Source organism: Sus scrofa, chromosome 7 (assembly GCF_054392235.1).
Source record: "Sus scrofa isolate SSC_HxYL_T2T_F1_AM1 chromosome 7, Sscrofa_HxYL_maternal_Yorkshire_Landrace_v2.0, whole genome shotgun sequence".
In the NCBI taxonomy this organism is placed as follows: Eukaryota; Metazoa; Chordata; class Mammalia; order Artiodactyla; family Suidae; genus Sus; species Sus scrofa.
Genome location: NC_139389.1, coordinates 45453543 through 45477444, shown reverse-complemented (window position 1 = coordinate 45477444; position 23902 = coordinate 45453543). Strand labels below are relative to the sequence as shown.

Below are 23902 nucleotides of genomic sequence, written 5' to 3'. Positions count from 1 at the left end.
GGGAGGCCAACCCCAAGCTGGGGCACCTGTTACAGTCACAACCGTGGGGGCAGCCAGGAGACTTTGTAGGGAAGGAGGGGGCTCAGGGGTGAGGTGTGTGGGCTCGGGGGGCCAGACTGCCTGGGCTCAAGTCCTGGCTTTTGTTTCTGCCTAGCTGTGTGACCTTAGGCAAATCGTCAACCTCTCTGTGCCTCAGTTTCCTCATCTGTGGTGTGCGGATGGGAGTAGAGTGTGGCAAGGATGAAGAAGAATAATAATATGGAAAGTGCCCAAAGAGTAAGTGCTATATAATAGGGAGTGGCTGGCATTGTCCCTATTGATATTGCCGTTGTTACAAGTGAGAAGCTCTGTATGCATGCGTCGTGTCCCTGGGGTGAAGTGGGGAGGAGGCTGTTCTCTGAGTGAGGAGATGCTGGAGATGTGGGGTCAGAGGGAGGGATACCCAGGCATCGTCACGGTGGCTGATTTCTCCTGGGCTGCAGTTGGGTTGGAACGTGAGCTTGGGTGAATCACTTAACTTTTTCTTTTCTTTTTTCTTTTTTTTTGTCTTTTTTAGGGCCGCACCCGCAGCATATGGAGGTTCCCAGACTAGGGGTCCAATTGGAACTGCAGCTGCCAGCCTACGCCCCAGCCACAGCAACTTGGGATCTGAGCCCCCAGCTCATGACAACACTGGATCCTTAACCCACTGAATGAGGCCAGGGATTGAACCCCTATCCTCATGGATGCTAGTCAGATTCGTTTCTGCTGCGCCATGATGGGAACTCTGAATCACTTAACTTTCTGAACACCTATTTCTTTACCCACACAGCAGAGATGGTACTACACAGGGTTGTTGTGGGAAATACAGCACTTGATATTTGTGGAGAATTTTGCCCAGTGCTGGGCACAGGGTAAGACCTGACTCCAAGAGGCTTCTTCCTTTTTCCGCCCTGTCCCTTTCCCATGTGAGGGAGCGATGCTATCGGAGAGGAGCTGTGGGGCATGGGGTGGGGGAGGAGGCTGGGGTCCTAGCTCTCCGTGAGTTATATGACTGGCACACCCGGTCCTTGCCTCCCCTGGGCACTTGTCACAGTGCTCCTTTCTCAGAACCCAGGGTGGGGTCCCTTGGGAAGGTCTGGGATCTTGGGGGAGGTCCCCAGTGGGAGGCCAGGCAGTCTGGCCCTTCCTCCTCCCCACAAAGCTGCTTCCTTCTCACGTTTTATGAATCAAGCTTCTAGGTCCATTTTGTCAGAAAACAGGGGTCTGCTGATAAAAACAACCTGGGAATCGCTGGTGGGTGACTTCTCAGGCTCCTTGTTATCTGCTATCTTTGACTTGGCTGTGCCTCTGGGAGCTGGCCAGTGTCATGGGCACTGATGCCCAGTAGGTGCTGGCTCTCCCCACGGGGCATGGGCGTCAGGGGAGGCTTGAGTGCTGCCGTGTGGGGTGCAGGTGCCCTGAAGACCACACTCGGTTCCAGGAGCAAAATCTTAGAGGAAGGAATGGGGGCCAAGATTGGGCAGAAAGGCCCCTGCCAGGGTGCGTGCGGGCACCTTCCTAATTGAAATGAATGAATGAAGTGGTGCCAGCACAGCCTCCCAGGACAGAGGTGGCTCTAACTGGGTGGCAGATCTGCCCCTCCCCCGCCTCTCAACCCTCCACCCCTCATCCCGCCTTCCCTGTCCTCTGCTTTGTTTGACCGGCCTTGAGCTACCCCAGCCCTGGGGGCCAGGCTCAGCCTTGCTCATAAACTTGAACAAAGACACTTCCCCAACCTGAGCCTCAGATTGGTCACCAGTGAAATGAGGATGCTAGACTGGGCTTGAGAAAGCCCCTTCCGGATCTCTGCAGCCTCTGTTCTCCAGGCAGGTCTCACACACACACACACACACACACACACACACACACACACACACACACATCAAGGAAGGTCTGACCCCTCTCCCCAGGCAGGGGCCCTCAGTTCCCGAGGTGAAGGTTGGGGTGCTGCCATGCTCTGGTTGGGGCCGCCAGGATGTGCTCTGCTTGGGCGGTGGCTTGGGTGGGGTGGGGGGCCCGGGGGTGTGAGAGGAAGGGTGGGCATCGGACTGTGTCCGTTGGTCGGGGGTGGCTGCTGTGACTTTTGTGTGTGACCCTCTGCGAGTGTGGGCAGCCGCCCATGGGGACACACACTTGTGTTGCTGTGACTGGGTGTGAGAGGGTGTGTGAATCGCAGGCCAGGCAGCAAGGGCAGTTATCTCCCGTTGCTGGGAGCTCCCTGGGCTCCGGGGAGAATGGGAAGTGACTCATGCAGAGGGGCCCCTCCCCAGCTCCCACTTTGGCCACAACCTGAGGTATAGGGTGGTCTGGCTTCCAGCCTTCCCCCCTCTCATCAGAGGCCCTGTCCCCTCCCCCCTTGCCTCAGACCCTGCACTTCACTTGGGGGTAAGGGGTTCATTGTAAATCAACTAAAATAAAAACATTTAAAAAAGGGGCCACAGTCCTTAAGGCATTAGGCTGCTGTGGCCCCCTTTGCCTGGCGAAGCAATAAAGCTATCTTTAAAAACAAATTTAGGGAGTTCCCTTCATGGCTGGGAATTCCCTTCGTGGCTCAGTGGTTAACAAACCCAACTAGGATCCATGAGGATGCAGGTTCTATCCCTGGCCTTGCTCAGTGGGTTAAGGATCCGGTGTTGCCGAGCTGTGGTGTAGGTCACAGACACGGCTCGGATCCCGAGTTGCTGTGGCTGTGGTGTAGGCTGGCAGCTGTGGCTCCAATTCTGCCCCTAGCTTGGGAACTTCTATGTGCCACGGGGTGTGGCCCTAAAAAGCTAAACAAACAAACAAACGAACAAACCAAAAAGCATAAGAGACTCAATGTAAATCAACTATAATAAAAAAAATGTAGGAAGAAAAGAAAGGCTAAGGACCTGCCATCTGACACCCCTTTCAGTGGCATTTTGTGGGGGAGGGGGGCGGGGGGGTGGTCCGTGCCTGCAGCTGTAGCTGTAGGAGCCAGGGTGCCCCCAACCCTGGCACAGGTAACCCCCTGTGTCCGAGGAAGTGGCCCGCAGCCCCGGAGCCGTGCTCAGCACCCACTACCAGCCGGAGCAGACCCTCGGGCAGGGACGGGAGAGGCTCCACCTGCCCACCCTCCTGGCTCCCTGGCTCCCCGGCTCCCCCGCTCCCCGGCTCCCCGCCGTCCTGGCTGCAGCCTCTGGTGACTCATCCCCTCAGGGACTGAGCCGGCTCCTCTCCTGGGGCCCCGGGGCCCTGCTGCTGAGCCCAGGGCCGCCGCCAGCGGGGAGGGAGGAGCGAAGCCCTCGGCTTGGGGAGGGATCGCGGCTTCTCCTGGCCCCTGCGGACTTCGCCGCTGCTTGGCCTTGGCCCCTGATTACCTAATGGGTCCCACAAGCCTCACAAGTGAGCGGCCCAAGCCTGGCAGCTCGACTCAGGAGTCCTCCTTCCCCAGTGCCCGCCACAGGCTCGTCCCCATTCCACTGCCTGGGCTCGGTGGGGGTGGGGGTGGGGGTGGTGCCTGGCCCCCTCTCCCCATGACACCGACCCCCCCCACCCCACCCCCCTGCGCGTGGGGCTGGGCAGCCAGGGAGGGGGTGGGGAGGCCCTCTCCAGGGAAATGAATTCCTGGCCTAACCCCAGATGCCGGCCTGCCCAGCTCTGCTCTGGGGTAACGCTGGGTGCACACACAGCCCCATTGTACGCCTGGGCCCTGTGCCCACCGTGGGCCTGGCACCGGCTCCATCGACAGCAGTGGCTCCGTCAGCTCCTCAGCCGCCCCTGCCAGGGCCGGAGCCACTGGGCCCCGGTTGGGGGAGGAGGGAGTCCTGGCGCTTAGGCTGTGAGTGCGTCCTGAGCCGAGGGTCAGGACCGCAGATGCTTGAGGAACCAGATGCATTTGTTTGTTTCTGTCATCAACTGTGGATACAGGGCAGGGAGCACTGCCTCCATCCACGGAGGAGACCGAGGCACTGAGACATCGAGAGGCTGCGGTGACTTGCCCAAGGGCACATGGCTAGCAAACGGCAGAGCTGGGGCTTGAGCTCAGGCAGCCTTGGTCCGGAGTCCGCTCTGCACCCCTTACCGTGCCAGGTCAGAGTTCAGAGAAAGGCAGGGCTCCTTTCCCAGCCCAGCTTTGGGGAGTGAGGCAGGCTACTTTCTGGAAAGTGCACATCCCCGAGGCAGAAGGGTACCTGGGAACCGTGGGGTCTGGAGGCCCCAAGTGCTTGTGGGAAGTGTGGTGGTTCGTTTTCAAGAACAATACTGATGGCTGGAGGGCAGGATGAGTTTCTGGGGCTGGAAGGCAGCTCTGTGCTCAGTTTCCCTGCCCCGAGGGCTCTGTAAATGCCCTATGCTTCCTAGAAGGGCACAGAAATGAAGTGGGCAGGTGAGGCCAGCGCTGGGACCTGGGCCCTTTCTCCTGTGCCCCAGAGGCTGGCCAGGAAGGCCCCTTCCCCAGGCCAGACCATGGCCTCCTGCTGCTTCTGTTCTGGGAGTCGGCCCTGAGCTGCCCCATGTCCTCAGGTTCCCGGCCTGAGAGAGCCTGAGGCTGGCGAGACTGCCACTACCGAGAGGGCAGCCCAGCTCCTGCCTGGCACCCAGGTCCCTCAGATCCTAGGGGGTCTGTGCAGTTTCTCACTTTCTGGGCTCAACTCAGCCCCTCAGAGCCCCGACCCCCACAGGGTGGGCAGGGCTGAAACTCCTCCCTTCTCTTCAGCCCAGCCTCCTTGTCCCCTACTCCAGGGCACGAGGCCTGGCTCCCCTTTGGCATCACCTCACCCTCTCAGCAAATGGACAGGGCAGGGCCCTCAAGATTGCAAAATGCCAGGGCTGAGCCACAGGGACAGGTGGGAAAGAGAGAGGCTGGAAGGGGACACTGGGGCCAGCTCCCCTCTCTGCCCCGTCCTGGAGCCTTGTCCGCTTCCCCACTCGGCTCTGGCTCAGCTTTCTCCGATGATGCCATTCCCCCCAAACAGCTGGCACATCTTCATTCAAGCCCGCAGGAGGGCATGTCTGGCCCCGAGGGGCCACGTTTGAGTGCTCTCAACCTGAGGGACACCGAGAAAGCGAAAACCTGGGGACAGCCCTCAGGGAGCTTCTGGAACTAGACACAGTTCCAGACAAGTGGTAAGCACTCCGTACAGGGTTATGGTAGTAGTCATTTTAATAGAAGAAGTACAGCCTCTGATACCAGGTAATGCTGTTTTTTCCAAACTGGATCGTGAGTACCAATGAGGGCAACAACTGGCTTCCTCATTGCCATATCTTGGGGTGAGGAGCAGAGCCTGGCTTGGAGCAGATTCAGTAATGGTTTTCAAATGGTGATTAGAGGAAGGTGAAGTCAGGGTGGGCTGCCTGGAAGAGGTGGCCTTGGAGCAGGGCTTCCAGAGATGCACGGGCATTAGATAAGCTGTGGGAGGGCAGTGGGGAGGCATCTGGAAGCCTGGACTGTGTTGGGGAGAGAGGGACGAGGCCCCCCTGAGCTGCGCCCAGGGCTTGGTTAGGGCAGAGGGATCCTGGATGCCTCGAAGTCATGACTAGAGGTTTGGACTTTATCTGGTAGATAGAGGGGAGCCACCCCTAGAGCGGGGGTGATAGAGCAGGGGGATGACCTTTCGTTGTTGCTCAGTCCATTTTGTTTCTGCTCTCTTGTTTTCTCAGGGCTGTTTCCTTTCTCCACTTCTCCAAAGCCAGTAACCCCTGTCTCTGTTCTTCAGACCCTTCTCTGGTCCTTGCTCAGCCCAGCCCATGTATCCGCATTCTGTTCTTGGCTTCCTCCTGGCCTGTGCCCTCTGCCTGCTCTTATTTGGCTTCCCCTTCCTCTCCCTGGCCCCGGACCCACCCTCCCTGGGATTGTGGTTGACAGGACTTGGAGGTGAAGGGAGAGGGGTCAGGTGTGTGGCATGCCCGCATGGTGGGAGCCAGTAGGATGGTGATGAGCCAGGAGGATACCTTCTGTTCTGATGTGGCCTGCCACCCTCTTCAGGGAATGGCGCCCCTCCCCCTGGTCATGTGGCTAAAGCTCATTAGGGAGATCTTACTTTGCATTTGTCAACCTGATAAATGGAGATACGAATTCCTCTAACAGATACATTAGAGAGTGATGGGCCTTCATTTTCTTGTTATTAAATTTAGCCTAAAAGGATATTGAAGCAAATGGGAACCAGACTGCAGAAAACTACTGTCTCTTCTGTCTCCTTGCAAACATCCATCCATCTATCCCTTATGTCCATCCATCCATCACTTCATGCATTATGTCCCTCCATGCATCCATCCCTCATATCCATCCATCCATCCATCCATCCACCAAATACTTAGATGCTCAATAACAGAAACTCTTCAGAATGGACATTATCATTTTGCACATGAGGATACCGGGAGCCTGTGAAGTTGAATAAGTTGCTGAAGGACATGAAGTCAGTAAGTGGCAGATCTGGGATCCAGCTCCACCTGCTTCAAAACACATGCTCTTAGCGTGGGATCAAATGCGTGTCCTTCATGGCTCATTCCAAGTGTGGATATAACTGCCCTGCTATTGAATGAATGGATGGGCATGCTGAGGTTCTGGGATGTTGGAGTTCCATAGTTCTATCCTAGGAGCAGCCCAGGGATGGGAGGCAATGCCGGGCTTCTAGTCCTAATGGCATTTGTTACCAGTAACCCAATGTGGCCGGCACTGCCCTGCTGCAGAGGCTTCTTAATCACATAACTTGCAACCCAGCCCATCCTTGTTTTTCCTTTTCATTTAGTCCACCATGCTTCTGCCATCTTACCTCCCACAGATAGGAAAGTTCTAGGTATATGCCTGCCCACTGCGTCCAACCCCACCAGTCTCCGCCAGGAGACTGCCCCTCAGCTTCTCCATAGGATTCCCAGCCCTCATTTTACTCTGGCCCTTTTATTGGCCTTTCTTTCTAAGCTGTAGAGTTAGCTGCACAATTCCAGGTCAGAACTGCCTCCTCAGGCCCTATGGGCTGAGACAAGGATGTGCGTGCAGGTATTATGTGGGAGGTGACCCCAGGAGGCATCGTAGTGCAGTAGCCTGAGTGAGACATGGAGGGTTAGAGCCAGTAAGATGTGTGTTAGGGATCAGGTGACTGCTGGGGCACCAAGGCATGGAGAACATGCTTTAGGGCTCCCCAGCCATGGGACAGGGTGAGGGAATCGGGTGTTTCTGCATTAGCTCCCCTCAGTCTTTGCTGGGGGACGGCAGGTGCTATTTCCCTTGGCTCTGGCAAAGATGCAGATGCTGGCAGTTGGAAGTGCTCAGGTGGGCAGGAGGGACTGCAAATGCCCAGGTCACATGGCTGGGGCTCTCCCTGAGCCCAGGCAGGATGGCCTGCCCAGTCTCTCTTTTGACTGCCCCATGGAATATGGAGTCCAAGCTGCAGCTGTGGCAATGCCAGATCCTTAACCCACTGTGCAGGGCTGGAGATCGAACCTGTGCCAGAGACGCTGCTGATCCCGTTGTGCCAGAGCAGGAACTCTGAGCCAGTCTCTCTGAGTGTGCCTCTTGCCAAGCCTTTGTCCCATTATTCCCTTCTCTCCATGACGAACAAACCTGCCAGCCCCCCACCCCACCCCCACTGCCCTGGCAGATGCTTCTCACTGGGGCCAGTCACCAGTACCATGTTCACTGTGTTCAACAGATATTTAAGGAGCACCTACTATGTGCCAGGCACCACGATAAGAAGAGAAGCTGTCAGGATCCCTCTAGATGCTCGCAGCAGAGGAAAGAGATCCAGCGTGAAGGCAGTCCTTATCATATGGCCTTTCCAGCCCGCTCTGAGCTACACCAGGCGCCCTCTCCTGGAGGGCAAGGCTGACATGCTGGGTGGCCACAGGCACCTTGGAGTCCCCTCCCGGCTCTAGCAGGCTGAGGCTGTGATTGTAGCGGTTTTTCTGACTTCCTTTTCCTGCCTCTGACTGCCCCTGTCTCTTCCCCTCCTGGGGCCACGAGCCCCATGGCTGCCACGTGGCTGCCTTTTAGTCATTCAGGAACTGAGCCTCCTAGGGCTCTCCCCCTGCGTCTCTGTGGAAACAGGATGCAGGATGGGGTGCAGTGGAGAGGGTCGGTGTATTCATGGGCGCCCTTCTTTGTCCCTGTCGAAGGCCCTGTCTGGTGCCTGCTTCCTGGAGAGAGGCCTCCTCCTCCCTGACTCCCCACCCCTGCAGACCCTCACGCCTCGCTCCTGCCTTCTGGGGTCTGGGGCAGGGGCAGAGTTAGGAGAGGAGGTGGCCTACAGGTAGGGCCTGCACGGTGTGGGGGCAGGGAGGGCCGGAGACAGCGCTGGGGCAGGTGCCGGGCCTGGCGAGGGCACACACGGCACCATGCTCCAAACCCTGTCTTGGGCCACAGGCAGGCCTGCCAAGTCCCTTTGACTCATCTGTCCGGCCGCCACCCACAGCCTTTCCCCTTGATGTTTTCACTTCCAAACCGGGTTTGGTCTGGGCGCGTGTGCCAGGGCGGCGGGGGCAGGAAGGTGTCGGCCGGGGCTGGCCAACCTCATTCCCTTTGATATTCTCCCCCTGCTTACCAGTGGCCTCTATTTCCCACCCCTCGGGCAGGGCTGGTGCCGGCAGGGCAAACCTCTCCTGGTGCCGGCAGGGCGAACCTGCCCCACTTGGATCGGGAGGTGGCTGTGCTTATTCTGGCAGAAGGCGTGTGGGTGTGAGGGCTGGGGGGACCCTGGAGACGATTTGCCCAGGAACAGAAACGGGGGGACTTAGGATGAGGGTTTGGGTTTGTCTCAGGTTGGAGCTTAAGCATCTTTTGATCCAGGGAGGAGGGTAAGGAGGCTGCAGGTGGGCTGCCCGTGTCCCACCGCTGTGGGGAAGCTGGGCAGGCCGGAGGACACCATGGTGGGAGATGCTGAATGGGGGGAGCAGAGTGACAGGTGCCCCTCCCCCACCCAGCTCCACACACGATCGATCGGTTCCTCTCTCTGCTCAGCAGAAGCCAAGGGCTTCTTGTGCTGTTTTAGGACAGATAAGGGTTGGGTGAGCCGCCGTGTGCCTTTTGAGAGTGAGCCCACCGCAGGGTTCATCTCATACCTGTGTGTGTTGGGGGCGGGGAAGGGGCAGGTGGACGCGGCTCCCGCGCTCTGTCGCCTGCGGGGAGGGGCGGGACACTGCCATCCAGGGTCTTTTCTCACTTTAGCGGGAGAGATCTCCTCTGGCTTCCTGAGGGAGATGGCCTAGAGGTGGCAGCTGGGTGCCCGGGCAGGGCGGGAGGGAAGCCGAGTTCTCGGCCTGGGGCAGCTGCCACGGGGGAAGCCCTGGGCCGAGTGAGGGCTGAGCGAGGACCCGGGCCAGGGAGCCCCTGGATTTCGCGCCCCTACCGACCATTCCCAGAAGCCCAGCTCATGGCGGGGGCGGGGCCGGGGAGGGGACCCAGCCGGTGGGTGCGGGTAGCCGGGGGAGAAGAGCCTGTGGTTGTCCAGCCGCCCCTGCCTGCTCTGGCCGCCCTGTCCTGCCCCCACAAGGCATGAGTCAGACCGAAAGCAGAAGCTGCCAGACATTGCACAGGGTGAAGCCAGGCAGAACCAGCAGTGCTATTTTGGAACCTGGTTAATTCCCCCTCCTCTCCCCTCAGCTCTCTTCACTCAGGGCTCCCACCCCCTCCTGGTCACCAGCTCTTGGCCTTCCTCGAGCGGACCATTGGGGCGGGGACTTGATGTCCCCGGCATGGATGGGGGTGGGGGGCGTTGCTTAAAGCTCCTCCCCTTGCTGGACCACCCCTGCCTTCTTGGCCAAGAGGTGCCGGCTTCTCCGGAACCGGCTCCTAGGGTGTCAGGAGGGCAGAGCGCCCCCTCCCGGTGGGAGCTGGCAGGCCGGGTACGGGACGGTCAGCGGCTCTCAGGCGGCCCTGCTGGGCTGGCAGGCGCCCGGCCTGCCCCTCCTCCGCCGCTGTCAGGCCAGCTGTCAGCCGCCTCTCCCTGGGCTGGGAGCTGACAAGAGCTTCAGGTGGGAGCCTCGCCCGGCAGTGACTCGGAGAGGTTTGGGAGGGATTTCCGGACCCGGAGGGGAGATATTTTGGGGCCGAGGGCCTTTCCAGAACCCGTGACATCACGCACCCTCCAGCAGCCCCCACCGACCCCCTAGTCAATGGTTCTTTCTTGGGCATCCTAGGCCTGCTTAAAGGCCCCACGTTGTAGGGTTTCTTTGGAGTCTGCATGAGCCTGGGGACCCCTGGCCTTCCGGCCTGTGGTGGTGAAAGAGGTCAGCAGGTGTGTGTTTCTGAGCTGAAGATGGGGGTGTATAGGTGAGAGTGTTACCCACCCTTGGGTCGGTCTGGGGGACTGGGGGCCCTGCTGCTCGAAACTGTGTGGTCAACAGAGGGTGGCCCTTGCTATTGCTCTGCATGCATGTGTACCCGGGACAGGGGTGCAGCCTCCGTCCGCTGGGTCTCGCCGCCTCTCAGGGGGACCCTGAGGTTAGTGCTCCACTTGGCTATTACCCTCCAAGCAGCCTGGGGTGCTTGGTTTCATGCACTGGGGCAGTGGGTGGGGAGCGCTGTTAGCAGGCATGTTGCAGGTGACCAATTAGAATGTGGGTCCCTGTTAAGCTCAGGTGAGCAGGACTTAGGTTTCTCATTGTTTAGCTGGGTTTGGGGCTTAGGCAGGGGATGGGGGGGCAGAGCAATGCGGGGGGGATAGGGGGTCTCCCAGGCCCGTTGCGGGGGGGGGGCAGTGGCCCCCCCCACCTCTGGGGAGCATACACCACCGTGTCCAGGCACAGCCTGTCCTCAAGGTTGTCTGCCCTCTGCTGGAGCTGTTCTCTAGGCAGGCAAGTCCTGGGGTGCTGTGTGTGTGCTGGCAAGTGTGCATATGTGTACAGTGGTGTGTGTACAGGAGATGCTGTGTGTGTGTGAGTGGGTGTGTCTCCCAAGGCCTATCTGAATTCATTTCCCCTGGTAATCCAATCACCTTCCAGACAGTTCTTTCCCCCTTCCCCAGGCCAGAGTTCCCAACACCATGAGGGCAGAGGGGCTGGGCTCTGCGTTCCCACCTCCACCTTGGCTCCCGGGCCTAAAATGTTGGAGTGTTTGCTCAGATTCACTATGGGGCTCAGAAGGGCTGTGCCTGTGCCTCAAAATACGTCCCTTAGGGGCCTGAACCTTCCTGCTCTCCCTGCCCACCTGCCACCTTGGAACCTCTAGGTGACCCAGCCCCCAGCAAGCTGCAAGTAAAGTAATTTTAATGTGCCCAGGATGCTGTGTTAAAATGCAGATTCCGACTCAAGAGGTCTGGGCTGGGGCCTGAGAGCCCGAAGGTCTGGCCAGCTCTCTGTGAGGCCTGTTTTCGTGCTTTGAGTGGTGGAGTCTTCAAAGCCCCACTTCCATCCAGCCAGGTGGACGCTGCTCACCCCCTCACCAGGGAGCTAACACTCATGGGCCACCACTGAGCTGCCAGGTACCCCACACACGTCTGCTCCTTTGATCGCCTCACCTACTCTATGGGAGGTGGCATTACTGCCATCCTCTTTTACAAATGGGGAAACTGAGGCTCTGAGAGCTTCAATACGGAAATTTTTGTTTGGCTCAGGAGTTGACTAAGGAAACTGACTAGTATCCATGAGGATGTGAGTTTGATCCCTGGCCTCTTTCAGTGGGTTAAGGATCCAGCATTGCTGTGAGCTGTGGTGTAGGTCGCAGATGCAGCTCAGATCCCGCGTTGCTGTGGCTGTAGTGTCGGCTGGCAGCTACAGCTGCAATTCGACTCCTAGCCTGGAAACTTCCATATGCTGCAACCCTAAAAAGACAAAAAAAAAAAAAAAAGAAAGAAAAAGAAAAAGAAAAGAAAGTTAAGTACCTGTCCTGGCTCACACAGCCATTAAGTGGCAAAGCCAGACTTGAACTCTGGTCCATCAGGTCCAGCGCATAGGCGCATTCCGCTAAATCCAGCCGTCTTCCAGAGAGCAGACTCAGAAGGCTGAGACGAAGTTGTCAGGGAACAGCATCCAGCCGCATCTGCCTAGCCCAGGGCCCCTCTGCCAGTGGGCTTCCGACTCCCTACCTGCCTCCTCAGGTCCTGTCCTGACTGACTGCTCACCTAGGCACCCAGCCAGCTGCTGTGCCCCATGCACTCAGCAGCCCGAGCAGGCGGAGGTGGGATGTGCAGACCCCCAGACAAGGGGCCTCAGCTCCACTGCCCACCAGCATGGGACCTTGGGCCAGGTGTCAGCCTCTCTGCCTCTGTGACCTGGGGGATGTATTATTACTCCTTCCCCAGGAGTGTGTGATTTGAGGGTCGTCTCAGTAACAGTATCCGCTCAGAACTATGCCTGGTACAAGGGAATTGCTTGAGCTTGGTTGTGAACTTGATGCAATCGTCCAGGCTCATAGGTGTTTTTCTTCCTCCCTTTTCCCCTCTGCTCTTCCAGTGTCTTCTTTAATTAGGCAAAGCCTGGATACCTCAGTTATCGAGAGGTTGTTTTCAAAGTTCTCAGAGGCAGATTAAATTCTTCCAAAGGAAGCTGAACCGTAGGAGTTCATTGCAGTGGCCGAGCTGCTGCAGGGAGGCTGGAGATTGGAGAGGCTGAGGCAGTGGGGAGGGAGCCGAGGAAGCCCCCAAGGGCAGCGGGGGCGCTGTGGGTCAGGGCTGGTCCATCAAGTGCTTGGTTGGGAGCCAGAGCCACTCCTCTCTGCCCTTTGCATCCTCTCACACCCGGATCTGCCCAAGCGGCCCGAGGAAGGGCTGGAGTGTGGATCCCTCTCTCCTGAAGAGATGGGCACGCAAAGGCTGTGTCCCCAAGGCTGATGCAGCTCTGGAGAGGGAGTTCCTGAGTGCTGGAAAGCAGCGCTGGCCTCTCTCCCTGTCCCAGCCCTGCAGGCACCTGCCCAGGACACACCTGTGCTGCTGGAAGCCTGCGCATGCCCGGACAGAGCAGGAAGGGGCCCAGCACGGGTCCCCTCAAGCCCCTCCCATGATCAACCAGGGGTCCACCTGGGAGAAGGAACAGGACGTGCCTGTGGGAGAGCCAAATGCAGTTTTCCAACTCCACTCTGCCCTTTTGGAGCAGGCTCACTCCAGAGGGTCCAAACTCTCGGGCCCCAAATCCATGACGGCACACAATGGCCAGTCAGGAGGGACTCTTGGGCCTTGTCTTCCCTGGGGGGATGGCATCAGTGAGCTTATGGGCTGACCTATCATCCATCAGGACTTAGCTGATCTTTCCTCAGCAGGGGGACAGGATCAGGTGGGCTGAGGTGGCCAAGGGAGGAGGTCACACGGAGCGTGGGGCTCTTGGAGCTCCAGTTTTTTGTTTTTGTTTTTGTTTTTGTTTTGCTTTTTAGGGCCACACCCACAGCATATAAAAGTTCTCAGGCTTGGGGTCAAATTGAAGCTATAGCTGCCAGCCTATGCTACAGCTACAGCAACACCAGATCTGAGCCACCTCTGTGGCCTACACCACAGCTCACGGCAACGCTGGATCCTTAACCCACTGAGCAAGGCCAGGGACCAAACCCTCATCCTCATGGATGCTAGTTGGATTCGTTTCCACTGAGCCACAAAGGGAACTCCTGAGTCCCAGTCTAGAAACCCTTCTCCTGCTCTTCAGGTCCCTTTCCTGTCTGGGTTGCTGTCTGTGCCCCTCCCTGCCCCTCCCTCTGCACACACACCTCGACTGCCGTCCAGTGCCAGGTCTCTGGTCCATGTAATCACATTTCTGTCCAGCCAGTTTGCTATGATTTCCCCCCGAGGCCCTCTTGTGGCCCGTGTTAACCGCCTCATGACCCCCAGATCTGTGACCTCTTGAGCTCTGGGCATGGACCCGTCCTGGCTGGGGAGCAGAAGAGGGTCTGCCGGTGGGCGGGGCCTGGCCCGTGTTCTGGGGCATCTGGGAGGGCCGAGGGCGGTGCAGGCCCCTCTGGGACCCTCTGTGGGATTCACTGAGGACAACATGGGGTCGGGGGAGTGAGGCAGGACTGGGAGCTTATGGGACAATAATCCATCTACATGGGTCTTCCCTGTGGGCCCCTGGTTTCCTCCTGGGGCTGGGGCTGGTGGTGGTTGCCCACCTGAGGGGACCTGGTCTCCCCGCTTCCCCAGGTTCTTGCAGTGTGGCCTCGCCTGGGTCCCTTCCCCTCTCTGAGTCCTGGTTTTCTCATCTGCAGAAGTTCTGTTTGTCCTGTGACGTGTTTGTGGGGGACGGGTGAGATCTGATAGCTGTTGTGAGCTGAGCCCAGAGCCAGGTCCATCGTGGGGACACGGGGTGTTTGCTGGATAAGGTGGAATTGCGCACATGATGCGTCATTGGACGGACAGCCTCCTGGGGCCCCGAGTCTCATTCTGGGAAGTCCGTGCTCTGGGGTGGGGTGGAGATCCTAAGAAGAACGCTGATTTCTCTGGGAGCTTCCTGGGGAGATGGGAGCCGACCAGGAAGCAACTGGAGGACAAGGCAGTGTGGCCGCAGGGAGGCCTCTCGAGTGGACGGCGTGTCCAGGAGGGGGGCATGGGAGAAGGGAAAGAAGGGGTTTCAGTTCCCCGGTCCCCCTCCAACCCACTGAGCAGCGGGGGCAGGGATCCTACAACGTGTGTGTCTGTGTGTGAGAGAGACAGACAGACACCAGAGGCTCTGCGTGCGGGGCTGGGCTGAGTCTCTGCACAGGACAAGGGTGGACCCTCGCAGGACCTTTCTGGTTTCTACCCTCCAGGTTTCCCTCAGCCCCGTGTCCCTCTGGTCCCCCGTCCTTCAAAGCCCAGTGGCGGGCCTCCTGAGGCCGGCCTCATGCCAGGGCCCAGCTGATCCCTATGGGACAAGACGGGCGCCTCTCTGGTCTGGGATTGCCTTTGAAGCTGCCCCGCTTGCCCCGGGCCAGCCAGGAGGCGCCAGCTCCCACCCTTTCCTGTGGGATGGGAGCCTGGTCGACAGGCTGATGGGCCGGAGCTGTGGGCCCTGGGGCCACTCGGCAGGCCGGGAGCTGCCGCCCCTGCCCTTCGCCTCCCTCTCTTCCTTCCCCTCCTCCTCACCTCCCGCCTGTGTTCAGGCTTGTCTAAAAACAAGCCCCTGACTGTCCTCCCCCCATCGCCAGGCCGGGCAGTGTCCTGGGGGGTGCACACTTCCCAGGGCCAGTGTGACTCCCACTTGCTTTTTATCAGGGCCGGAAGCAGGCAGAGGGCCCATTGTTGCCTTTCCTGACCCCTAGGGGACCAGGGGGTCAGCTAATATAATAACGACCTGCGTGCAGTGTATCTCCAGTGTGCCAAGTGCCAGGCTCAGTGCTCTGCCAGCCTGGATCTCATTAGAGCCCAGAGGGGTGGGGGTCGCTCTTTCCCACCTGCCTCTCCCTTAGTGAAGGGTGGGTAATACACAAGCTTCGGAAAAGAAAATCTTTTTAAAACCCAAGACTTCTGGAGAGGAACCAAAGTGGTTGCCTGGTCTGGGGAAAAGCTGGCCGAGGTCTTCCTGCTTCTGGCCAGTCTGTAAGGAGAGACAGCGGCTGGGGTGACTGCTAGGCAGCGCGGCCCTTGCCTACTGCGGCCTTGATGTGGGTGCGTGTGTGTGTGTGTGTGTGTGTGTGTGTGTGTATCAGGGAATGGATATGATCCTTTTCTCAAATGAAACTTAAGAGCAGGAGTTCCCATTGTGGCTCAGTGAGTTAAGAACCTAACTAGTATCCATGAGGACACGGATTCGATCCCTGGCCTTGAGCTGTGATGTCTGTCAGTCGCAGACGTGATCCTGCATTGCTGTGGCTGTGGTGTAGGCTGGCAGCTATAGCTCCGATTCAACCCCTAGCCTGGGAACTTCCATATGCTGCAGGTGCAGCCCTAAACAACAACAACAACAACAAAAAACAGAACGAGGAGACTCACCAAGGGACGCCCCCAGTGGGCATGGATGGAGTGACAGTCAACAGTGACTGAGGAATGCAATCTTACAACACCCCCTCCGCCCCTAGAGAACTTTGGGTCCAGCCCAGGTGATGCTCCCCAGGCCCTGCAGGGACCGGTGACCACCGTGTCCTGAGGTGTGGGGATTGGGTGGACATTCTTGTTCTGTTTCCTAGTTTGTCAAGCTTCCTTTGCTACCTCCTCTGCCAGAGGGGCTCTGAGAAGACAAAACAAACCCCAGCCCTGGCATCTTCCCCTCTCTCCCCTTTCCAGGGCAGAAAGGTCGCCCAGGCAGTCATGGGGTCCCTTCCGCTGCCTCCGGGAGCCTCGGCACCTGCTCCGGAGGCCTTCCTTCAGGGCTTGGTTGATTTCCCCTCCGCCACGACTGGGCAGCTCCCACACAAGTGGTAGTTTGTAACGGGCTGGATCAGAGGAGAACTTGTTCCAACCGCAGAGGCGCAGAATGTAATAAATGGCTTAACCAGGCATCCCTGGTCGCCGAGCCTCCACACACTTTGTTGTTTCAGCCGCCAGACATATGTTTTTTTCCTTTTTTTCTGGGAATACAGGAAATTATCTCTGCCCTTTGAGGAAGGGCAGAGTTTTTTCTGCTCGTGTTTGGGGATTCCAGACCATTTCATCGTCCTGGGTACCCTCTGGCCCCTTGGCTGGATGAAAGACCTTTGATTGTAGGGGGACTTCTTCAGTGGGGGTTCCTAAAATAAAATGTGGCAACCCTGCCCCAAGTGCAGGACCCAGGATGAGGGTGATGGAGCCAGACAGCCAAAGTCTAGCCTCGCCGCTCATGAGCTCTGGGACTTTTGACAAGTGACTGCTTCACTGTGCCTGTTTCCTCATCAGTAAAAGGGGGGACAGGACTGATGCTCACGTTAGGAAGTAATTGTGGTAACTAAGTAAGATGCTTCGACCCATACCTGGCGCCTCGTAAGTACTCCCTAAGCATTAGCTATTAGTATTAAATATTTTTCTTGATTAGAAAGATATACATGTTCATATAGAAAAAGAACATTCCAAAAGGAAAAAAAAATCACTTGTGATATCAGTAATATTTCAGTATATTACCTCCCAAGAGGTTTTCTACATGTATTTGTACGTGATAATGATCAAATTTTATTTACTTATGTAGGTATGTATGTATGTATTGGCTGGGCCCATGGGTGTGCAGAAGTCCCCAGGCCAGAGGTTGAGCCCAAGCCACAGCAGTGACCAGTAGGCCACCAGGGAACTCCTATGATCAGATTTTGTTTTCTTTGTCTTTTTTCTTTTTTTTTAATTTTTGGCCATCCTATGGCATATGAAGTTCCAGGGCCAAGGATCAGATCCAAGCTGCAGTTGTGGCCTCCGCCACAGCTGTGGCAACACTGAATCCTTTAACCCATTGTCCCGGCCTAGGGATCAAACCTGTGTCCTGGCACTGCAGAGACACCACCAATCCCTTTGTGCCCCAGTGGGAATTCCTGATCAGATTTTTTTCTTTTTTCTTTCTTTCTTTTTTTTTTTTAGGGCTGCGCCTGTGGCATACGGAGGTTCCCAGGCTAGGGGTCCAATCAGAGCTATAGCTGCCAGCCTATGCCACAGCCACAGTAACATCAGATCTGAGGCCACGTCTGCCACCTATACCATAGCTCACAGCAACGCCAGATCCTTAACCCACTGAATGGGGCCAGAGATCGAACCCGCAACCTCATGCTTCCTAGTCGGATTTGTTTCCGCTGCGCCACAACGGGAACTCCCAGATTTTATATGGAATTTGGCATCCTACTTTTTTCACTTGACATATCCCCTTGTAAACACAACATTCCATGAGCAGGAACACAACCTGATTTAACCATCCTATGGCTGGACATCGAGATTATTTTTGATTTTTTTCCTCTTTAATGGGATGGGCATCTTTGTGCATCAGAGCCTTTTCTGCCCTTGTGATTCCTTCCCGCTACTGGCTGTTTTTTAAGGCATTGATACATATTGCCAAATTGCTCTTCCAAAGAGGACGTACCAGCTGTGTTGAAGCTGCCTGGTACCAAAGGCATTTTAATGTTGTAGCTCCACTTGGATGGAGGAAGCGGGGAGGGTAATTTGCTCGGCTCTTCTTTTACATTATGTAAGGTCTGCTTTCCTTCTTATGTAAAATTTTAATGGAAGTGTGACACACCCACAGAACAGTGTACAAATCCAGTGAGCATCTGGATACATTTTCATAAACTCCGCACTCCCATGTCACCAACACCTGCATCAAATTACAGGACATTCCTAATCCCCACCCCCACCCCAAGCTGTCCTGGGCCACCTCCCCGTCACTCCCCCGAGGGGTAAGCAGGACCCTGACTTCTGACACAAAAGGTGCCTTTCGCCTGTTTTTGAACTGCACATACGTCGATCACGCTTTGTGTGTGTTTGGCTGATTTTGTTCGCTGTCATGTCTGCGGGAGTCATCTGAGTTGCGTGTAGCAATAGCTGGTTCCCTCCCATTGCCAAGGGGCATTCCAGGGCGCGGAGGTACCACAGCTTCTTTACCCACCTTCCTGTTGATGGACATTTGGCTGGTGTCCACTTTTGGCCACTCTCCATAGTGCCCTTGCTGCCATGAACATTCTAGTCTGTGTCCTCTGTGTCCACATGGATGCTTTCCTGCTGGGCAGAAACTTAGGAACCGAGTCGCTGCCTCATGGGTTCTCTGTATTTTCGGCTTCCTGCTCATGTTTTTGTTTTTTGTTTTTGTTTTTTTTTTTTTCATTTTTGGCTGTCCCATGGCATATGGAGTTCCCGGTCCAGGGATCAGATCCTAGCCGCAGTCATAACTTAAGCTGCAGCTGTGGCAACACTGGATCCTTAACCTGCTGTGCCAGGCTGGGGATGGAACCTATAACACAGCGCTCCCAAGATGCTGCCCATCCCATTAAGCCACAGCGGGAACTCCCCTGCTCATGTTTTTAAAGGATCACCTGGAAGGCAGAAAATTTCCCAGGGCTGTTCAGGCCCCACAAGCAATTGAAGGGACTCAGCTAAGGGCTGTTTAGGGGGGACCACATGAAGCCCCCTCTGAAGGCTCATGTCTGGGGCTGGAGTGGAAATGGAGTTAGGCCCGGGGTCCTGGTCCTCCAGCTCCAACTGGTTTGTGGCTTCTGACCCTGGCTGGTGCCTCCTGAGGCTACTCAGTGTCCTCACCTGGGGTCCCTGATTGTCCTGACAGCCATCACACTGAGCAGGGCAGGGCTTGGGCCAGACTCCAGGTGGAGCTGGGGGACCCCAACATTGGAAGTGATTGGAAGCAGGCTGAACCCCTCACAAACCCCGAGAAGCTGCCCTACTTCCTTTTCTCATGAAGAGAATCATGCAAATAGCGCATCTGCAATGCAAAGAGCTATGTGCTTCCGAAGTGGAATGAGAACTTGTAAGATCCCCTCTGTGTCCCCCCACTCTACCATCTCTCCCCAGAGGTACCACAGTGCACAGTCTGGGTGTTAGGAGGCCCAGGTTTGTGGATAAAGTGAGGGGCTGCGAACCAGGCTGCGTGGTACAAATCTCGCCATCCTGCTCCTTATCAGCTGTGTAACTTCAGGCCAGTGACTTCACCTCTCTGTGCCCAGTTTCTCCCTGAAAATCAAGGGCAATAGTAGTTACTTCCTAGGGTTGTTGTGAAGAACAGATGAGTTAATATTTGAAAAGCACCTAGCCTGTCCCTGACCTATGGCAAGCATTCAAGATGCATCTTTGTTTGTTTTTGTTTTGTTTTTTAGGGCCATATTCGCGGCATATGGGGAGGTTCCCAGGCTAGGGGTCAAATTGGAGCTGTAGCTGCCGGCCTACACCACAGCCCACGGCAATGCTGGATCCTTAACCCACTGAGTGAGGCCAGGAAGAGAACCTGTGTCCTCATGCATACTAGTCAGGTTTGTTTCCACTGAGCCACGATGGGAACTCCTAGATGAGTTAGTAGCGCTGAGCCCAGCTTGACCCATGGCAAGCATTCAAGATGCATCCTGATTCTTCTAGTCTTTTCTCTGTATTTACTCATATCCTGCCTACGTGGGCTCCAGCTATACATTTTCTTCTGCAGTTTGCTTTGCCCACTCAGAGCTGTGTCTTTGAGATGTTCTTCCCTCTGTCTGAGACTTTCCTGTTCTGGAACCTTCTCTCTACTTGCCTCTCCTCATGGAATCCACTGATTCCTCCTGTCTTTTCCCTCCCTCTTTTCACATCTTCCCTTGGGAAAGGTTCTGACCAGCCTGTTCTTACTAAGGTGTAAATGGCTGATGAGGGAGGCCCTCATACTGGCTGGTATGAAATCAGCTCTGCCTGTGAGCAGAGAGCCAGGATCGAAGGGGAGCCAGGATCCACCTGTTTGTTGACTGCCTAAGGGCTACTGAGTGAGTTCTGCACACTCGCTGTGCCTCCTTGAATCCTCACAGTCCTGTGAAGCGGGTGCCATTAATGGCTCCATTTTACCAAGGAGGAAACCAAGGCACAGAGAGGTTAAGTGGCTTTCCTACAGTCACCCAGCTGGTAAAGGTGAAGCAGGCACTTCAGCCACCTCTGTTAAACTGTGAGGCCCGTTTTGGACCCAACTAAACCAGAGCCCAGATACAGCTTAGGGCGAATAGAGCCGGGTGGGAGGTTCCGGGTGAACCGCAGCGGGAGGTGGCCGTGGGCTCCGAGGGCACAGAAGGGGTGGCCGTCATTGCCTCGGCCAGAACTTCAGCCCCTGCCATGTTTTCCATGCGACTGGGCAAGGGCAGGAATTTTCTGGGGCGTCCGGCCCCCTGGTCCCCTCAGGAGGAGGAGGCAGCAGGGGAGAAGTTTTTCATGGAAACACCCTAACCCTGGTGTCTGCATCATAGTGGGTACTCAAGTTCATGGGTACATGCATGGTGCACCCTTTCCAGACCTTTAGGTCTGGGGATCAGATGGTGGGGCGGGGGGGTCTCCAGTGTCCCTCCTCTCAGCTCCTCCTGACCAGATGGGGCCCTGGGGAGGCTGCGAGTGAGCCTCAGGCTTTGAGTGAGCAGGTGTACTTGGGGGCTGGAGAGATGCTGGTTAGCACGGGGGTCTTTCCTGGACGACCCCTATCTGCCCTCTCAGGTCCTACCCTTAACCCACCCCGCTCCTCCCCCCCCCACGCTCAGAGCAGCCCAGTCTGCAGCTGGGGAGGGGCCAGGACCCTGGGTAGCAGGGACTCTACAGGTAGCAGAGGCTCTGCCAGGGGGGCGACAGCTTTGACAATGGGGGTGGGGGTGGGAGAGCTACCCTCTGTCAGAGGACAGGAGACAGGCTAAGGCTTCTGATACTCTTTGAGACACAGACCCCTCCCTGTTCACAATTCAGTATCCCCTGCCAGGAGGCCCTTGTAGATGCCAGTGAGTGGTGGGGGTGGGGATTCCTGCGTCCATTTCACAAACGAGCAAACTGAGGCTGGCACAGCCAGTGAGAGGCTGAGCAGGGCCGAGCCTGGGTTCTCATTCAGCCTTTTGTCAGAGAAACAAGGGGCTCGTTCTCCCCACTCCTCCCTGTGCTGGCTGGCAGTGCCAGGCCCGCTGTCGGCACCTCCCCCAGCCCCAGGGACCAACTGAAGTCAGATTGTTCCTGGGGGAGAGGGGCCCCCAGCGCTGCATGTGAGTGGGTGCAGGGGGGCGGCTGCCGGGGGAGTGGCTCGGGCTGGGGTCAGAGCCTGTGAGGTCTGTAGGGCTGCAGTTTGAGGGGCGGGAGGGAGCAAAGACAGGCTGCCCCTCTGTAGCAGCACAGGACAGGCTGCAGCTGTGTCCTGCCGCAGGACGGAGGAGGGAGAGAAGCGGGGGGCGGGGGTCTGCTCCTTTCTCTTTGGGAGACCCCGGGCCCTAAGGCAGCTTCTTTGCTAATTCCTGGCCTAGTGGGGCAGAGAAGGCAGGAAGGGAGGTGAGGGAAGAGCCGCTGCATATCCAGCCCTCGAGGTGCCCATACTTTGTAGGGCAGCAGCTGCAGTGGGAGAACGAACCATGGCTTGAGGGTCACGTGGCCTGGGCTCCATTCCTGGCCTGGGAGCAAGCAGACCTGCAGCTTGGGGCCCAGGCCTTCCCAGCTCTGCATGGAGACACGATGCTCTGCCGAGCCCCCCACCCCCACCCACTGTGGGCTGGGGATCCAGCCTGTGAGACTGGGTCCCAACACTGTCCCCGCTGCAAAATATGCTTCTGTCTCTCCTTCTCTATAGGAGGAGAATAATAACCACAGCTACCAAGTGGGGTTGTTTGAGGTTAAAGTGCTTGAACAGTGCTTGGCACACAGTAAATGCTCAAAGAGATGCAAATTATTTCCACGATCTGGTGATTTTCACTGAATATTTGCCAGTACCTTCCGCTCCTGCTGACTTAGTCTGGTATCTGGCATGAGGCAGAATCTGTCAGCCTGTGCTGACCTCCTTTGCCACCCCAGAAGTTTGGAACTCACTCTTAGGAAACTTGGGGGTGCGGCTCTGGGCTCTGGTCTCTGCTGCGGCTGACCTGCCAGGCTTGTGCCGATCTGTCACTCACCCACTCCGCTTGCCAAGTGCCACGCACTGTGCATATTTTCATTTCACACTCTCATCAGCCTTCTGACACTCTACATATGAGGCTACTGAGGCTCAGAGAGGTTAAGAGACTTGCCCAAGGGCACAAAGCAAAGAAGTGGCAGAGCTGGGATTCGAGTGCTGTTTGACAGCACTTATTCAACTGTGAAGTGACACTGCCTCTTGCAATATGGCTGATAGGGGACCCTCCAGCCCCCACCAGGACTTTTATGGTGTCTGGGCACCCCCAGACCCCCTGCACCTGTCAGAGTCTCAGCCCATCCCAGCTGGGAAAGACTTTAGGAATCACCCAGTCCCCACCGTGGTGCAACAGGAGTGCTAGGATGCAGGTTCAATCCCTGGCCTTGCACAGTGGGTTAAGGATCTGGCATTGCTGCAACTACAGCTTGGGATCTGATCCCTGAATGGGGAACTCCATATGCTATGGGGTGGCCAAAAAAGTGAAAAAAAAAAATCACCTAGTCCAGCCGTTTCATTTTTGTGGATGGGGAGATGGAGGCTCAGAGAGGGGCAGGGATGTGCCCAAGGTCACTCAGTGAGCTAGGGACAGAGTGGGCCCAGCTGTGGGATTCCTGCCCCCCTCTAGACAAGGCCTGGAAGCTTTAGTCCTCTGTCCTCCTGAGACCCTTGAAAGATCAGGGCTGGGAGTTCCCTTTGTGGCTCAGTGTAAATGAATCTGACTAGTATACATGAAGATGCAGGTTCAATCCCTGGCCTCGACGCTCAGTGGGTCACAGATCCGGCATTGCCATGAGCTGTGGTGTAGGTCACAGATGTAGCTTGGATCCTGTGTTGCTGTGACTGTGGAGTAAGCCAGGGGAACAGCTCCGTCGACCCCTAGCCTGGGAACCTCCATGTGCTGCAGGTGCAGCCCTAAAAAGTGGGGGAAAAAAAAAAGCATCAGGGCTGATGGGCTGGGTGGCTGTTAAGCCCTCCCTGGGTTCAGGCAGGATTGGGTGCCCTGAAGTGGCCCTCCCTTTGCAGAGTTATAATGACCTGAGGACTTGCCTTTCTCATTTCTTTTTTCTTTCTTTGTTTGCCTTTCTCATTATTGGACTGTGGACACCACCAGCTCAGGGACTGCAGCTGGGCCCCTGCTGAGTGGCCAGTGCTGGTTCATAAATAGCAATCATACCCTGCACACGTTCACAGGGGCCGGAGGCACGACAGTGAACAAGATAGACAAAATGCCTGCCCTTGGGGGAGTTTGCATTCCTAGCAAGAGAGAGATAGAGGATGAATGAAATAACTAAGCAAAAATGCGTAATATTTAAGATAAAGGTAAGTGACAGGAGAAACATAAAACTGAGAAGGGGCATAAAGAAGGGGGCTAGTGGATGTTTTGCAATTTTAAATTCTGTAAGGAGGTGACGCTTGAGCTGTGGGGGTAAAGGAGGGGGATGAGCACCCCAGGCAGAGGGAAACGCAGGTGCAAAGGCCCTGAGGTAGGAAGCACACCTGGTGTGTTTGAGGGATCGAGTGCAACTGGAGCAGGTGGAACAAGGAGGAAAATAGGAGGTGA

The 23902-nt window shown here is 56.6% G+C and overlaps 1 protein-coding gene across 5 annotated transcripts in view; it reads left to right on the top strand.

Annotated features, from left to right (window-relative positions):
- The window catches only part of TFEB (transcription factor EB), a 49946-nt gene that overhangs the window by 18260 nt on the left and 7784 nt on the right, over positions 1 to 23902 (top strand). Inside the window, exon 1 of one of the 5 annotated variants that reach the window (XM_084968084.1) lies at positions 9805 to 9945. The exons of the other annotated variants lie outside the window; for them this stretch is intronic. The gene's annotated coding sequence lies outside the window, so the exon portion shown is untranslated. Of the gene's footprint in view, positions 1 to 9804; positions 9946 to 23902 lie in introns of those variants that run through there. 5 annotated transcript variants of the gene reach the window in all.